At 43.4% G+C, this 18,372-nt stretch overlaps 1 pseudogene; it reads left to right on the top strand.

The window, feature by feature from the left end:
- The first annotated feature begins 5,114 nt into the window (after positions 1-5,114).
- On the top strand, positions 5,115-6,856 carry LOC119321302 (annotated as a pseudogene).
- The last annotated feature ends 11,516 nt before the right edge of the window (positions 6,857-18,372 follow it).

The raw sequence follows: 18,372 nt of genomic DNA, 5'->3' as shown, positions 1-18,372 counted from the left end.
TGCGGTGTCCTTACTCGGTGACAGAAAGAGTTGCAAGGCATGTATTGTATTGTTGCCATCGAGGATAACAAGATGGGTTTCATATTGCATGAATTTATCCCTCTACATCATGTCATCTTGCTTACGGCGTTACTCTATTTTTACTTAATACTCTAGATGCATGCTGGATAGCGGTCGATGAGTGGAGTAATAGTAGTAGATGCATAATCGTTTCGATCTACTTGTTTTGGACGTGATGCCTATATACATGATCATTGCCTAGATATACTCATAACTATGCTCAATTTTGTCAATTGCTCAACAGTAATTTGTTCACCCACCGTAGAATACTTATGCTCTTGAGAGAAGCCACTAGTGAAACCTATGGCCCCGGGTCTATTCTCATCATATCAATCTATATCACTTTATTTACTTGCTTTGTTTTTACTTTGCCTTTACTTTTTACTTTGCATCTATCTATCAAAAATACCAAAAATATTATCTCTATCAGATCTCACTCTCGTAAGTGACCGTGAAGGTATTGACAACCCCTAAGCGTTGGTTGCGAGTTGCTATCGTTTTGTGTAGGTACGAGGGACTTGTGCGTGGTCTCCTACTGGATTGATACCTTGGTTCTCAAAAACTGAGGGAAATACTTACGCTACTTTACTGCATCATCCTCTCCTCTTCAGGGAAATCCAACGCAGTGCTCAAGAGGTAGCAGCTACTTTGCTGCATCACCCTTTCCTCTTCAAGGGAAAACCAACGCAAGCTCAAGAGGTAGCAGAGAGTAGAGTATCTGTTAGGAAGTTAATCCATTCTATTGGTACCTAAATGATGTCCTTGTTGTCTTCTTTTGGTGCAAAGTGTGTTTCCCAAATGATGGCCCCTTCTTTGCCCAACAGATCTTCTAGAGGAATATCTGGGAAGTTGTGGGTTGAAGAACTCTCAGCAGGGCTAAAATTCTGTATGTAAATAGGCAGTGGAAAACCAGGGGGTGCAGTAGTATCAGAGAGAGAAACACCTGCATTCTGACCTGTTGATATCTCTGTTGCAGGTAAGGATAACTCTGTATTACGCTTTGTTGCAGATAAATGGATCTCTTTGCTAACCTCTGTTGCAGGAACATTCCTATTCTTCTCCATGGCTTGTATGTCTCTGTCCTCAACTACATTCAGATCTGCATTATTGTTCTGGATCATTCTAGAGTCCAGCTGTTTGCAACTCTCTCTTTTGAGATGAATGTGATCAGATGAGATAGGGTTCTGCATTGTACCACTCTGTTTGTTAGCATCCTTGACAGCATTGCTTACTTCCAATTGCATAGGATCTTCAGCAAAATAAAGGGTTCAGAGAGGTGCTGATGCAAAATGGCAAAAGACCAGGATCCTCAAAGAGAGGCCCATTACCTAGATGGGTCTCATGGGTCCTGGTGGGAACTGGAGCCATCTACTCTTATGGCCCAATCATCAAATTCAAATCAGGTAGGGCCGGCACTAAAGGCCCATTTGCAGAGGCAACAGTCTCAGCACTGTCATTAGGGGGCTCATGTGAGACGGGGATGTTGCTATTTCCTTGTCCTAGTAGACCTTGCTACTCCTGTACCTCCTCCATGGGTTCCATAATCTCATTGAGGTTCATAAATTCTCCTTCATGAAATTCCTGGTCCAGAATCTGATTCTCTGCAGGCAAAGCCCAATGTCCCCACCCAGGTAGTTCTGCTTCCTCTTCTGCATCCTCCTCCAGTGGAGCATTATTATTGAATGCAATCTGTAGATTCAGATCATGCTGAGGTTGCTGATCAATGTTCACTTGTTCATGATGTTGCAGAGGGCCCCAAAAATGATTATGCTGATTCGGATGGAAGTGAGCTTGTACTGGGACTGGGTGTGGGTTGCCAAATGGAGGAATTGGATTTTCATCAGGTGCTTCTCTACCCAGCATGGAATCTTGCAATATAACTACTGGTACAGAGAGAGTGGCTGAGTCATCACCTTCCCCAATTACTAAACTGGCAGGAATATCTCTCAGTTCTTCTACTTTGACCTTCACCATTTTGTTAACTCGGGTACTTTTATTCCTATCCCACATCACAAATTTTCCAAACTTGTTGACAACATTGCTAATATCATGAATACTCTTTCTATCAAAAGGAAAACCACATAGAAAGATCCAGACTTCTCTGCTGAGTTCTAACCTTCTCCAATTTATACCTTGATTGTGCCTCTCAAAACACACATGAACATCTGTGAACTGATGAGGGCTATTCCTAACCAGTTCATCTATGTCAAATACACTGTCTAGTCTGACAAAAGATTGACCGAAAGGGCACGGAGAGATCTCTGATAAGCCAAGTTGTTTGACATCGGAGAGGAAATCAGATAATACCTCGCGAATGGTGTTGAATTGGACAGGCAGATTGGGCATGGGAACAATCGTAGCGACTGCCCATTCTTCATGCAGCGCTGGAACAACACCAGGAAGAACGCGGACCCCCGCCGGCCAGCCCACCACATCAAGACACTGGTGACCGTGAGGGATGAACGGCGTGGGGTTGAAAGGGAAGGTCGCCATTGCCAAGTCGCCAACGCTCAGAGGAAGATGGAGGGAGAGGTTGGTGGATGGGGATTGAGCATTGTTTTGGGAGACTCCGGCAAGTAGTCTCTAAGCAATGGAAGTGGAGGAGCCGGCGTAATGGCGGATACCAACTATAGGAGGAAAAATCGAGGAGCCATCGCTATTTCCCTGAAAAGATTGATGGATGACCGGCTGATTAGTCGTAATCGCAGGAACAGTGGGATTCTGTCGATGGATAGGTGGGCTCTGGGTTTGGGTTTGAGCAGCTACAACAACAGAACTAGACCCAGCAGAATAGCAGTCCCGCGTGATGTGACCCCACTTCTTACAGGTGCGGCATTTGATACAATTCTTGCAGCTGGGCCTAAGATGGCCCGATAGGAGGCAACAGACATAGAAAAGCTCATGGGCCTCATTTTGAATGCGTGAAGATCCCGCGTTGACCCCATTAACTGCTGCATTACCTAAGCAACGATCGCGGTCCGTAGATTGGGTATGATTGTGATCAACTTGATCAAGCCTGGGGCTACCTTGGCTATGAACAGGATTACGATATGTGGAAGGAGATTTAAGATCTTGGAGGTAAGATTTCGTTGGATGGTCGCGAAAGACATGCGTCCACTTGTCCTCCTTTTCTTGGAGATATTGATCAAGTTCCCAAGAAGAGTTTGGTCCTCCCGAACCCCAGAGAAGGAAATTGATGTTGAGCTTAGGGAGTGATATATTACCTCCTTTGATGATCGAGAAGCCCACTTCTTTATAAGAGACGGAAAATCTGAAGGACCAATTTTGGAGTAGCTGGACTTTGAACAAGGAGGCCCGACCACCAAAACGCGCCAGGAGTATGGTGGCCACGGACTCCACCGAGAGTCGAATCTTGGAGCGGGTGAATTCCGCCACCAGGATGAATTCCTAAAGATCTTTACCTTCCTCGAAGTTGATGGGCACACCCCCACTTTCTCCATACCTCTTGTGCAAAATCTTGGCCTTTGTCGAAGTTCAGATCAGCTAATGCCATCATGTTCCGGTGGGTAGTGTCCGCCGTGCCCGGAGTGGCACACGGCGCCGATTAGGAGAGATTGGCCACGGCCGGTTGGCCGGCGGCCCTAGGCGGAGGGGCTTGCGGGTGATCTCATCGCACGATCGTTCAATGCAGCCATACGTGTTTATGGTCTGCGAGCAGCTTTGATACGCACTAAGAAAAGCGTTTACATATAAGAACTCTTCGTTTCCTCGTCACCGAACAAGCCCTACATGTTGTAGACGATATTATCAAACAGTGAAGGGGAACAAAGAACTAAAGTATGTACATGGGCTTTATTAATTTAAAGCCAGACGCCTCTAGTGTCTTCGTTCTAAAATAAAGAGCTTATGACACTGGACGCTAGAAGATTGGGCTGGTGGGGTGGATGAAGAGATTTGAAAAGGTTACACTTGAGGTTAGCCAAACATTGTGCCAGAAGCAAGTGTTATTGCCCAATTGCCCGTGAACACAAATGTTGTTTGCCACGAAGAGCTTTTAGGTTCCCCTCTCTTCAATCTCCATTAAAATTACCCAGTGCATGTAAAACGTATATGCAACAGAAGTGCATTGTGCCATCATGCACACTTATACAAAGCCATGAAAGGAAGCAAGGACTAGGGTGGTAGGAAGAAACTGCCCACATGTGGACTGAAATTGATTCTCCTTCAATACTAGTACTCCCCCTGTAAACTAATATTTTTTATTAGATCATTAAAGTAGTGATCTAAAATGTGTTATATGAGTTTGAGCTTTGAGGGAGTACCCTAACAATGAATCAATGTTGTGGCAATAATAACCGTTGCTATTGCCATAATGAACCAATAGCACACTGGCAATGAACCGCTACTACATTAGTTCCCAAAATTTGAGATAGATGGATAGACGGGTTTATTGGTCCCCATTGTAATTTATGCCAAATTTTGACCATAAATTTAACTAACAAAATGTTTATGCATGTCACAAAAGATTATATCATTGAAAAATATGTTCAAATACGAATCTAGCGATATAATTTTTATTGACATGCACTAATATTTCGTCAGTTAAATCTTTGATCAAAATTTAGCACAAATTACAAAGGGGACTAATAAACCAGGACGGAGGTAGTACTACATTAGTTCCCAAAATTTGAGATATCTGGATAGACGGGTGCACCCAACCTTGGCCATGACTTCCTCACCTTTTAGAGACTTTAATATGAACAACATACAGATGTATATAGACGTAGTTTAGAGTGTAGATTCACTCATTTTGCTCCGTATATAGTTCATATTGTAATCTTTAAAAAGATTTATATTTTTAGAAACGGAGGGAGTATAATTGAATTCAGACTACCTTACAAGTGTATGCACTGAAACTGTACTTGGAAAAAATAAAGTGTCTGCAATAATACAGATATCATTTCCAGAAGAGCATTGATTCCGCATATCAAAAAGATAAGATATACAAAGGGATACACACGATCCATGCGTTGAGTTTCTCTATATAGGACCTCACCTCACCTCGCCTCACGTCACCTCACCATAGACCTCAACCCTTCAGAACCCAACCTGCAAACCACACGGCAACGCCCTGCCATGGCCATCACCATCACCCACAACAACGGTGCCGCTGCACCCACCCATGCCGCGAACGGAGCGGGCAACCAGGCCGGCCGCGACCACGTAGTCGTGTTCCCGTTCATGGCGAAGGGCCACACCCTCCCACTGCTCCACTTCACCACGGCGCTCGCCGTGCACCAAAAGAACCTCCGCATCACCATGGTCGTCACGCCCGCCAACCTCGCCTTCGCCCGCAGCCGCCTCCCGGCGACGGTGCGCCTCGCGGTGCTCCCGTTCCCCTCGCTGCCGCCGCTGCCATCCGGCATCGAGTCCACGGACACCCTGCCCGGCCCGGACCTCTACCCGACGTTCCTGCGCGCCACGGCGCTCCTGCGGGCGCCATTCGCGGAGTTCATGGCGTCGCTCCCGGCCCCGCCGCTCGTGCTCGTCTCCGACTCCTTCCTCGGGTTCACGCACCGCGTCGCGGCCGACGCAGGCGTCCGCCGCATCGTGTTCCAAGGCATGTCCTGCTTCTCGATGGCCACCTGCAGATCGCTCATCACGAGCCCGCCGCCGTCTGTCGCTGAGCACGGCGCAAGCTTCCACGTCTCCCATATGCCGGAACACGTGAGGATCACGGCAGCTGATGTCCCGGACACGATCACCAAGCTCCGCGACGCCGAGGACCCAGTGACTCGGTTCCTTATCGATGACATCGGCGAGTCCGACGCGCGCAGCTGGGGCGTCCTGGTCAACAGCTTCGCCATGCTGGAAGAGGACTACGTATCGGCCTTCATGTCGTTCTACCAGCCGGGCGCGCGCGCCTGGCTGGTGGGCCCTCTGTTTCTCGCCGCCGGCGACGTGCCGGAGCGCGAGGAGGAGCAGGACCCGGAGGGGTGCCTCGCCTGGCTCGACGAGATGGCGGAGCGGTCGGAGTCGGTGGTCTACGTGTCGTTCGGCACGCAGGCCCATGTCTCCGACGAGCAGCTCGACGAGCTGGCGCTCGGGCTGGTGCAGTCCGGCCACCCATTCCTCTGGGCCGTCCGGTCCGGCACGTGGTCGCCGCCGGTGGACGTGGGGCCGCACGGAAGGATCGTCCGCGGGTGGATCCCACAGAGGAGCGTGCTAGCTCACCCCGCGGTGGGAGGGTTCGTGAGCCACTGCGGGTGGAACTCGGTGATGGAGAGCCTGGCAGCGGGGAAGCCCGTCCTGGCGTGGCCACAGATGGCGGAGCAGCACCTGAACGCGCACCACGTCACGCACATCATCGGCGCCGGGGTAAGGATAATGGCCGCCGGGGGCGCGGGGGCCGTGGTGGGTAGGGCGGAGGTGGAGCACAAGATCAGGAGGCTGATGGACGCCGGCGACTCGGACGGGCAGAAAATGCGAGCGAAGGCGGTCTGGGCTCAGAAGGCGGCGAAGTCAGCGGTGAGCGACGGTGGCACCTCACCTGTCGCCTTGCTGAAGCTGGTGGAAGAGCTGCAGGGGAGCTACTGTGACGTCATCGCGGCGGACGATGATCAAATCAATCGGCCGCGACGGACGATACGGACGCCCATGATTTGTGAAAAATAACTTCAGCTCCTGTGTGTGTATGTGCACCGATGTGTAAGCGCGTAATCTGTCGTGTGATATGCCGTGTACTCCTCCATTAATTTTGTAGCGTCGTGACTGTGCACTTCATCAGGCTGCTGGTCATTTGCATTATCTTAGCCATTTTTAGTGTTCGACTGAAGTCGCTTTAATGGTGTTTTATTTTTCTTTTTCAAAAAGAAGGATTATCCCCACTCTTTATAACAGGACGTTGCATACCACTATAATTTCTTTGTTCCATCATATATTATAATAACTAGCAAACATGCCCGTGCGTTGGAACGGGAGAGAAAAAATTTACACGCTATCCAAATAAGTTTGAATCAATACCCTAACATACGAGCGTCATCTATTTTAACACAGTGACTCGCCATGTTGCGAACATGTTTTATAATTTGCGAACAATTATAAAATTACTAATATTTTTTTAGACAACAATAAAAATAGGCTAGAGGTGAAATCCATAAAATATCGCGACCAACTCATAGCTCTGGCACATGGATAGCAAACTTTCACACACCCCTGTCCATAGCTAGTTCTTTGGTGATACTCCAATCCTTCAGGTCTCTCTTAACGGACTCCTCCCATGTTAAATTCGGTCTATCCCGACCTCTCTTGACATTAAAATCACTAATATTTTTTAAAACTGCAAAAAATTTATGATTTCCCACACATTTTTGAATTCACAAACATTTTATGATTTCTCAAACATGTTTTTCAAAACTCGCAATGTTTTGAAATTTGAAAATCTCGAATTAATTTAAAGAAGAAAAAAAGAAATGAGAAAAGAAAAGAAAAGACAAAAGACGAAATGAAAAAAATAGGGGAGTCACGCCCTGCGGGCCGGCCCATGAACGCGCACTGGGGGAGGAGAGGTGCATCACAAAAAGAGAGAAAAAATCTGCAGAACCTGGGGATAAAAAATTACACTCTAGCCAAATAAGTATGACTCAATACCTTGACATATGAGTGTTAAAAAAAAACCTTGACATATGAGCGTCCGCTTTTTTTTGCGTCCTCTATTTTGACACAGTGACTCGCCATGTTGCCACTTATCTTTCTTCCCACCCTCGCTGATGATGGATGCGGTGTCCATGTGATCGCAATATAGTCGACTTGGTAAATCCCAAGGCAATGAGCTTGCCACTGCACGACACACTTTAAAAACAAATCTCATCGACCACAAACTTGCATTTTTTTTGAGTTTTCTCAATATTTTCTAAAATCTCATGGACATTTTTTTCAGATTCACGAATTTGTTTTGAATACACAATTATTTTTTCAAAAATCATATACATGATTTTATTTCCCGACATTTTTTTCCAAATTGTGCTTTTTTTAATAATTTGCGAACACTTTTGAAAAATCAATTATATTTTTGAAACTGCAAAAATTTTATGATTTCCCACACATTTTTGAAATCACAAACATTTTATGTTTCTCGAATATGTTTTTAAAAATTCACAATCTTTTGAATTTTGGAAATCTCAAATTAATTTAAAGAAGGAAAAAACAAAAAAAGAAATGAGAAATAAAAGCAGAAGACGAAATGCAAAAAAAAAAGAAAAAAAAAGCGCCAGGCCCTGCGGGCCGGCCCACTTAATGCGCACTGGGTGGGTAGGGGAGGTGTCTGACAAAAAAAATTGGGGAAATATGCAGCACCTGGGGATCGAACCCTGGTGTCCAAGGCAGAATAGAGAGGCTTTAGCCACTGCACCTTCTCCAGGCCTCTCATATATATATTTAGCATCATCATTTTAAATAACTGAGCGCGGCGGCGAATTTGGTGAAACGAATCGTTTTTTAACTTACAGGTGGCATTGGTGCGTAAATTTTGTCAACTTATGGGGTAAATTAAATGACGTACCACCAGAAGCAATAGGTGCTTTATTAGTAGGTAAAGATAAAGATGTAAAAATCTAGCAACTGAACAAACATTGACCTGAAAAAAAGTGAAAAGAAAACTTGAGGCCGCATGCCTCGCGACAGTAGCTCCATCAGACAGCCACTAACCCTATGTTACAAGATGCCATCAAAAATGAAAATACACAACTCTTAGATTACAGCTTCAAGAAGAATGCTCAAGGGGGTGGTCGTTCTTCATGAGACCTTGCACGAAATTCACTCGAAAAAACTCGATGGGGTGGTCTTCAAAGTGGATTTTGAAAAGGCATGCGATAAAGTGAAATGACCATTCTTACAGCAGGCCTTACGTATGAAAGGACGATGAGGCTTGGAGGAAGCAGGTCGAATCATTTGTACAAGGAGGCAGTGTTGGCATCAAAGTAAATGACGATATTGGTCAGAGACGCTAAAAGGATTGAGACAGGGAGATCCGATGTCTCCAATCCTTTTTAATGTGGTTGTTGATATGTTGGTTGTTCTTGTTAATAGAGCAAAATAGGACGGCCAAGTAGGTGGTCTTATCCCACATCTGGTTGAGGGTGGGGTGTCCATTCTTCAATATGCCGATGATACAATCATTTTCATGGAACATGACCTTGTCAAGGCCAGAAATATGAAGTTAGTGATTTGCCTTTTCGAACAGCTATCAGGGTTGGAGATTAATTTTAATAAAAGTGAGCTGTTTTGCTTTGGACGCGCCAAAGAAGAACAAGAAACTTACAAGCAGTTGTTCGGGTGTGAATTAGGCACGTTACCCTTCACGTATTTAGGGATTCCGATTCATCACCGCAAACTCACTAATAAAGAGTGGAAATATATCGAGGATCGGTTTGAAAAGAGACTGAGTTGCTGGAAGGGCAAACTTCTGTCTTATGGAGGACGATTGGTGCTTATTAATTCTGTTCTCACAAGTATGCCCATGTTCCTCCTTTCTTTCTTTGAAGTCCCGGTTGGGGTACGGAGAAGATTGGATTTTTATCGATCTAGATTCTTTTGGCAAATTGATGAGAACAAAAATAAATATAGATTGGCAAAATGGGATGTAATTTGCAGACCTAAGGATCAGGGAGGCTTGGGAATTGAAAATTTGGAGGTGAAAAATAGGTGTTTACTCAGCAAATGGTTGTACCGTTTATCGATAGAAACTGATGGAGTTTGGGATCAGCTTCTGCGTAACAAATATCTCTATGCCAAAACTCTAGCTCAGGTTACGGCCAAACCGTCTGACTCACCATTCTGGAAAGGGGTTATAAAGACAAAGGTAGCCTTCTTCAGCGGGACTAAGTTTATTGTCGGGAATGGAAGTGAGACTAGATTTTGGGAAGATACTTGGTTAGGTGACTCACCACTAGCCTTGCAGTATCCGTCCCTTTACAACATAGCACAACGGAAAGAGGTCTCCGTTGCTACAGTGCTGGGCTCCGTTCCTCTTAATATACAATTTAGGTGATCTGTTATTGGTGAGCGTTGGGATAGATGGTTACATCTTGTACGTAGGTTAATGGAGGTTAACCTTTCCGATGTACCAGACACTCTGCAATGGAAGCTTTCCAGGTCAGGAGTCTTCTCGGTTAAATCCATGTACACGGACTTGATTAATACTGGGACTATCCCGCGGACGGTGCATATTTGGAAAGTTAAGGTGCCCTTGAAGATAAAAGTTTTTATGTGGTTTCTGCATAAGGGTGTTATTCTCACTAAAGATAATTTAGCTAAGCGTAACTGAGAAGGAAGTAAAAGATGTTGCTTTTGTGATAAGGATGAAACAATAGAGCATTTATTTATCAATTGTCCGCTTGCTAAACTACTTTGGCGAACTATTCACGTTAGCTTCAATATAGCCCCACCTCTCACGGTATCACACTTGTTTGATAACTGGTTGGCTGGAGTTGAGCCAAAGTATGCGGCGCATATCCGAGTGGGAGCATGTGCATTACTTTGGTCTTTGTGGACCTGTCGCAATGGCGTTGCCTTTAACAGACAAACCATCACTAATTTTTTGCAGGTCATCTTCAGAGCGTCTACTTGGATACGTACGTGGTCATTACTCAGCCGTGCGGACCTCATGGAGCATATGGATATTGGGTGCAGCCGATGAGAGATGGTTGCACGGGATACTTACATCCGGTTTGGATGGCAATCCACTAATAGGATAGGCGTTTAGTCTCCTAGTCTTTGGGCGCCGGTTGTGATTTTATTTTTTGGGCCTCTTGTGGCATTTCTTTGGTTACTAAGACCTCTGTTTATTTTTGAGACTTCTTGTTGGAAACTTCGGGCAACTTTTTTAATAAATGGCTGTGTGCATCAAGAGATGCAGAAGCCGGGGGTAAGCCTCCTTTCCGAAAAAAGAAAAAAAAAGAAAAAAAAAGCTTCAAGAAGAATTCGCCGCATGTGCGCCCATGATGGCAAGTCCAGCACACAGGCTGAACTCCTGATTCTCATCCCTGAAGCCAAGTTTCAATCCAGAACTTTCAGCAAGGTCACACGTAGGCGCGCGTCGACATAGCCTGATCAGAGATCTTGTGTTTTCACTGGAGTGCATAAACTCGTCGTTCAAGCCATCATCCCTTATCTGGCTACCGACAGCTCGATAACCGGATACCTCTGGAAAGGACACCAGAAGACAAAGACGTCCCATACCCAGCAACTGGCTAAACATGACACCTCCGCTAGAGCCACCGTGCAACACCAGTCGGTAGCAGACATGACTTGACGTCTCCGCATAAGACGTCGTGCGTAGCATCCGCCGGTGGCTTCACCTGCCGGCGACAGGCATTACTCGATCCTTCCGAAAGAGGTGCATGTGTCACCTGCCAAACCACATCAAACCCGATCTATTGATGGAGGGGACGTCTCATACCGCCACCAGCCTTAGAAAGACCGTCACCACCTCAAGATCCAGTCTCCGAGACGCCCACACGTCCACCGAGTCCTACCCGTCCAAGAAGAGGGGTTGCCGCCCTGATTCCAGGCTCTATAGGTAGAACCCACCGCCATGCCAGCCGTTTTCATCTCCCATACAACGGCAGCCGCCCCCGTGACCGTCAGATCGGGCACAAGGGCCCGAATCCTTCACACACCGCCACCTGGTCAACAGAAGCGCACTCGACCTCCCGTCATGTTGACGAGCTGGTCACCTCTAGATCCACCGCACACGCGTAGCTGGCCATGCTCCACAAGCCCATCGGCCCGAGGAAATGAGCCACCGAGCTATCAGCACCACTGCTTGGCCAGCGTTGGCTGCCCACATAGCCACGACCACCAGCCACCACCGTAGATCCCGAGACTGACGCCCTGGCGTCCGAGCTCGCCATCCGAGGTCGGTCAAGCAACCAGAGAAGGACACCGCCACCACCTTCCCCAGAGCCATCCGGACTTTGATGGAGGGTGCTTCAGGCAGCGACGAGGGGAGGAAGGTGCGGTTGGGAAGGAAGGTGTGGCAGAGGGAGGTGGCAGAGGAGGAGGGATTTAGCGGCGGTGTAGGGTGGCGGCGGTGCTAGATCGGGAGCCCTTTGGGTGCTAGATCGGGAGCCCTAGTCGCGAGACATACCTCTTGTTATCTTGTGAGCTCTGGCCACGGCGCTCTGAGATTTGTAGGCCCTGTTTGTTTGGGTTTTAGCTTCTTCTTTTGAAGTTTTTTTTCAATTTGGCCAAAAAACCATAAGAGCTACTAAATATGTGCTTTTGGGGCTTTTATGGCTTCTTTGGGCTTTTGCTTCTGCAGAAGCAAAAGCCCAAACAAACAGGGCCATAGTGTGGTTTCTCTCCCGGTTGGTTTCAGGGGACATGGGACATGCGGCGGTGTAGTAATGGTGTTTTTGGTGAACTTTACAATTATTGGTAACCTTTATTTAGAATTAGTTGATGCTCAAATGAATGCATTTAGAACATCTAAATACATCTGTTTGAACGTCAACCAATTCCAGTATGGTTTTGTACTTGTGTGCATGTATCTCTGAGGTCTGTTGGTTTATCTTATTGCGCCAAGAAAATATAATATTACACCAAAAAATATATAATATTATTTATTTATGTAAAAAGTGGAACTATTGGGTATTTTTTTAATATATTATTGTTCATTTTTTTAGATAGTTGGAGCGGAGTGAGACTACAATCAAAATTCACTTTTGAGCTTAGACTCATATACACCTTTACAAACAGTGAATTTAAGAAATATGGTAAAAAAACTAAATATTTTTCGCAGCAAAATGCTCGTGTATTCTAATTGCACTCAATTTTTGCCAATGAAAATACATGTCTGGTAATCTAGGCAAAAAAAACAATGCTCTACAATGCCGTTTTATAGCACCTATCTTTTCTTTTTTGCTGAGATCGCTATACATATATTTTATTCATTAATTTTCACTGGTTAGAGGACACAAACAAGATTGTTGTCTAAATTATGTAGATATTTCCCCTTGAGTTTACTGTTCATGCGAGTGTGTGTGAGCCTGATCTCATAAACACACCACATGCTATTCAACTATTGTGTCGTCCGTTGGGGTGCGGATTGTCGAGTGCCCAATAGTTTGGAGCTTTAGAGGATCACATGTTAAGATTCTTCTATTTCCTCGTCTTCCATTGGTTCCTGCTCCACCTCCTCTTCCTCTTCCTCCCATTCTCCTCAGTGCTTGCTGCGATCGAGAGGTTCTTCCTAGAAAACCGAAGTAAGTAAATGTTAGTTCTGCTCACGACAAACCATAAGGCTGGTCGTAATGGGAGTATCATAGGTAGTATCATGCATGCCAACTAAGCAATTTTGATGAGGTGGCATAGAATTAAATGAAGAAAGGGAGGCTTGAGTATCATATCATGATACCATATCATATTAAATGATGTACTACTTTTTGTCATGCATGACAATAAATATAGTACTATATGATACTAATATATGACACTATGCATTACGATGTAGTATCATACATTAGTATCATATGCATGATACTAGTATATGATACTCCCCATTACAACCAGCCTAATACAACTAACTTAATTAACATGGTAATTAGGTTCGTCCTGCTGCAGAAACCAAGAAACATTTCCATATAGTGGGTACCCATGCTGTTGGCAAGAAACTAGGGAATGATTACTAAATGGTCTAACAAACATAATATTTCAATAGATAAGATACCTCGCCTATAGGAGGCTTTCCCCACTCCCCTGGTGCATCACCAAAACTGTCTCCGGTAGATACTAGGGCATTTAAACCTGGGATCTTCTGACAAGGATAAGAGGGTGGAGGACCATACATCTGAAAATAAATAAAATAAATTGGCGTCAATTGGCTAATGATGAAGGCATTGTTAGTAATAAACCAGGAAAACAATAGGTTGAATACATACCTGCATGCTTTTAAGCCATGGGGATGGGGCACCATCAGGCATACCAAGAGCTTCTTTAAGCTCCCTGGATAGCATACCTTGTTTCATTTCCCTAAGCTTCACCTGTTGAATGTGCACATGCTAGAGCTTGGCATCAGAACCATATATGGACACATGGATGTTGTCTGCCTTGTTGCTGTGTAAATTTTGAAGAGTGCATACCTCAAACTCTTTCCCTTCATAATATAGATCACCATGACTAGTCAAATTGGGTTTTGTTTGATATTTGAAGAATGCATCATGCAAAACATGTGGGAACAAAACAATGCCAACACATTAGTCTTGGTATAAAACTGATACCAGGGAGGATATTGAACCCCCAAAAAAGGACAGATCTACGTATTAAAGTTACATCAAATATATTTTCAGAGAAAAGAAGTTACATCAAATAAACACCAACATTAGCATTATTACTTGTGTATAAGTTGCCTAAACATTAGATTGGCACTTAGAGAGTTATACTATGATGGATCTATGAGGACTTGGATTTTCGTAAAAAGAGGGGCTAATACATAAACACAACAATGAATGCGCGTCCATATATACAAGAAAACTAGAGAAGCATTAAAAAGTAGCAATATGTGTCTTCATGGTTTTATGGAAGAAAACAGAGGGAACAAAACCCACAAATTGCTACATAATTTGCACAACTTTGGCAACATGACTAAACTACTATGATATGCAAGTGGAGATGTTAACCTGATAATCTATATCCATCCTGCCCATTTTGGGCTGAGTACGGTCGCGCTATTTCTGTTTTAACCACTTGCTGTTCTCCTTCTTAATGTATGCCTGCATAAACATTTAGAAATCAATTAGTCTTTTTGTGTGCAGGCAAGTTCTATCAGCTTGCTCAGGTTGTTTTGGAAACAGAGGGAACAAAATCCACAAAGTTCCGTGTCTCATTTTTTCAATTCCAGTTGCAGCAATGAAGACAGGAAGCTGGAAAGGTCGCTTTGCAATACCCCGCTTCCCCTGAAACAATAACATAACGTGTGAATCTAAAGTCTGAACAGAGTAATAGGTGAATATGGCAATGTTAGATGCTATCTTGAGTTCAGAATTTTGTAGTCTTCATTCAAGAAATATGATCACAAAATATCAATTATGAAAAGCCATGGACTATAGAATCTAGATGGACCTTATCTGTTCAGCAGAAGAAGCATCAAATAAATTGCACATAAGATTCAACTATCCTATATACACTAAAGAAAGCATTCAAGTAGTACAACACCATTTCAAGCCTCCTCGATTGTTACAGCAGTCCCTGCAAGAATTAAACATCTATATAAGAAAGGTGAAACATTTTGGACATTTTGGCATGTTTGGTTTGTTGCCCCAATAGCCAGACCAAACTTTTGGTAATGCATAATCAGGACGTCTCCCAAATGTCAGTAATGTCATGCTAATTGAATTTCAAACAATGACCGATGGGATTAACATTTTAGAAGATTTTAATGTTGAAGCCTGTTACTCAAAGAAATAAAGTATTAAATAAAGCCAACTATCTCTAGCCACATCAGCAAAAAGGGCACCAGCGGCAGGTATGCCAATGGTTGAGTTTTGCCATAACTTTCATGTCAAATGTGTTGTAGAAATGTTCTTTGATAGATATGTTTTTAGCTTTTCATATTTTAGTAAGATTGTAAATTTATCCATTCACGCATATCACTCTGAGAAACATTTTTAGTTGGGAGAAGAAAGAAAGGAAGAAAAGATGAGCACTTTAACGGTATAAGGATAGTCTACAATGCAGCATGTTGCAACGCACGAGTATTCTACTAGTTTGATTAGGATCCTAGGCGACAAGGATGCCACCTAAGGCACCGTTTGAGAACGACGCAACATATTCTTTGAGATTGGCAGGAAGGAAGCTTCTCAGCTTGAGAATCGAAAGAGAAGATAGCTTGGTTTTCTGCAAACAGACGACACTAGGGCAGAAGGAGGTTATAACGTCACGAACCAGCGAACACTTATCATCATCACCAAGCCCACGGACATTCCAGTTAAGTAGCTTCATAAGGTAAATATGAACCACAACCCATATGAAAAAGATAAGAGCCCCGCTTCGATACACCCCCTCCCCTACAAACCGTATAAATAGGCATGCACGTTCATCTTTTTTCTCTAAACTTAAAGTTTCATTTTTTTTCACTTAACTCAATTTTCTCCTTTTTGAAATTTGAAGTTTAGACTATACATTGAGCTCACCAACAGGCCACGTTAGTAGTTGTGACAATTATAGGTATGACAACACTCTTAGTTATAATACACAATTTTTGGCTGTGTATTCTTCTGTTTTTTTCTTCTTCCTTTTAAGTTTTCTTAGAACTTTCATTACTGAATTTTTTTTAAAAAATCTGCAAAAAATTCAAATCCATGAACATTTAAAAAAATTGATGAAATTTTTTCAAATCCGCGAGCACTTGGGCCGGCCTAATAGGCGCCTGAGAGGAGCGATGTTGTCGCCTATTTTTTCAAATCTGCAAGCATTTTTTCTATTTTTTCTTCTCTTTTTCACTTAACTCAATTTTCTCCTTTTTGAAATTTATTATTCTTTCTAAAATTTCTTTACAAATTTGAAAAATTGTTTGGAATACTGAAATAACCATTTTAAGAAACTTTTTTAAATTATGATTTTAAATTATTTTTCCTGTCAAATATTTGTGTCCCTTTGTGTTTATTAGTTATTTTTAAAACTGACAAGTAATAGTTTTAAGTATTTGTTTAAATTATGTTTTTAAATAAATTGTTTCATCCAACCTGCTATGGATGCCTACCATTGGCATGTCCACATGCTTACAGAAGTTGGGGTCATTTCAAAATGTCTCAAAAAAACACCATGTTTAACGTAGGGTGTCCGGGAAGTCCAGAAAACTCTTTTTGAGAGCTCGTCGCTTCGTGACATCCATCAAATGACCACAATTTTTTCATTGGCTTGTATGACCAGTACAAGGCACCATGAAAAGTTGTTTTGATTTCTACAAATTTTGAATTCTCTGGAGTTTTCTCTGTCAAAAAGATGACAAATGGTCAAATGTGTTGCAACTTGCATACGGTGTCAGAAATCACTTAAACCTGGCATGGATGCCTACCCTGGACATGCTCACCTGTATGCAAAAGTTGGGGTCATTTCAATAATGTCTAAGAATAGACCATATTCAACGGAGGGTGTCCTGATAGGCCAGAAGACTTCGTCTGAGAGCACGTTGTTTCTCGACATCCTCAAATTTTCCCATGTTTTTTTCGTGACCTTGTATGACCAAGGCAAGATGCGAAGTTGTGTGTGTTTTTGATAAGCTTTACATTTTCTAAAGTTTTGTTATGAAAAAGACCGATAAATGGTCGGACGTGTCGAAACATGCATACGGTGTCGGAAGTTGTTCAAATGTAGCATGGATGCCTTCCATGGGGCATGCCCACCCGGAGGAGAAATTGGGGTCATTTTAAGGACATCCACAAAAATACCGTGTTCGACGGAAGGTGCGCGGGTAGGCGAGAAGGCTCTGTCTGAGAGTTCGTCTTTTGACATCTTTGAAATGGCCCCAATGTTTCCATGAAATTGTATGACCAATTCAAGGCACCATGCCAAGTTGTTTGGGTTTTCTACAAGTTTTGCATTTTCTAGAGTTTTCTTGATAAAAAGGCCTATAAATGGCAGGACGTGTTGCAACTTGCATAGGGTGTCAAAAGTTATTAAACCAAGCATGAATGCCTACCATGGGCTTGCCCACGTGCTTGTAAAAGTTGGGGTCATTTTGAGGATGTATGAAAATATACCATGTTGAATAGTGGATGTCCGGGTGCAAGATGGCTCCGTCTGAGAGGGTGTTGTTTCTTGACATCCATCAAATGGACCCACATATTCTATGACCAATTCAAGGCATTGTGCCAAGTTGTTTGGACTTTTGACCAGTTTTGCATTTTCTGGAGTTTTCTTGGTGAAAATGGTCGATAAATGATCGGACGTGTCGCAACATGCCAACGGTGACGAATGTTGTTCAAACCTATCATGAATGCCTCGTATGTCTAGTCCAGGTTGCTGCAAGAAGTTGTGGTCATTTATCCAAGTAAGAAAACACCAATTGAGAGGAGCATGCCAGACTAGGCCATACAGATGCATCCATGAGCATATAATTTTTTCTAATTTGAATGCTTATTTTATTTTATAATTTCCATCACTATCAATGAACATGAACACTTTAAACAAAATTATTAACCTATTCCCAACAATTGGTGAAAATATTGAACATAAATTGCAAATCACGTACCTTTAAAAAATACCACTTTTTTTTGAAATGCAAACATTTCTTATTTTTGTAAAAAAAGTCAAAATTGAGAACAATTTTTAAAATTGTAACCAATATTTGGA

Source organism: Triticum dicoccoides, chromosome 6B, assembly GCF_002162155.2.
Source record: "Triticum dicoccoides isolate Atlit2015 ecotype Zavitan chromosome 6B, WEW_v2.0, whole genome shotgun sequence".
Taxonomy (NCBI): Eukaryota; Viridiplantae; Streptophyta; class Magnoliopsida; order Poales; family Poaceae; genus Triticum; species Triticum dicoccoides.
The sequence above is the reverse complement of the archived record's forward strand: the minus strand, read 5'-3'. Positions and strand labels throughout refer to the sequence as shown.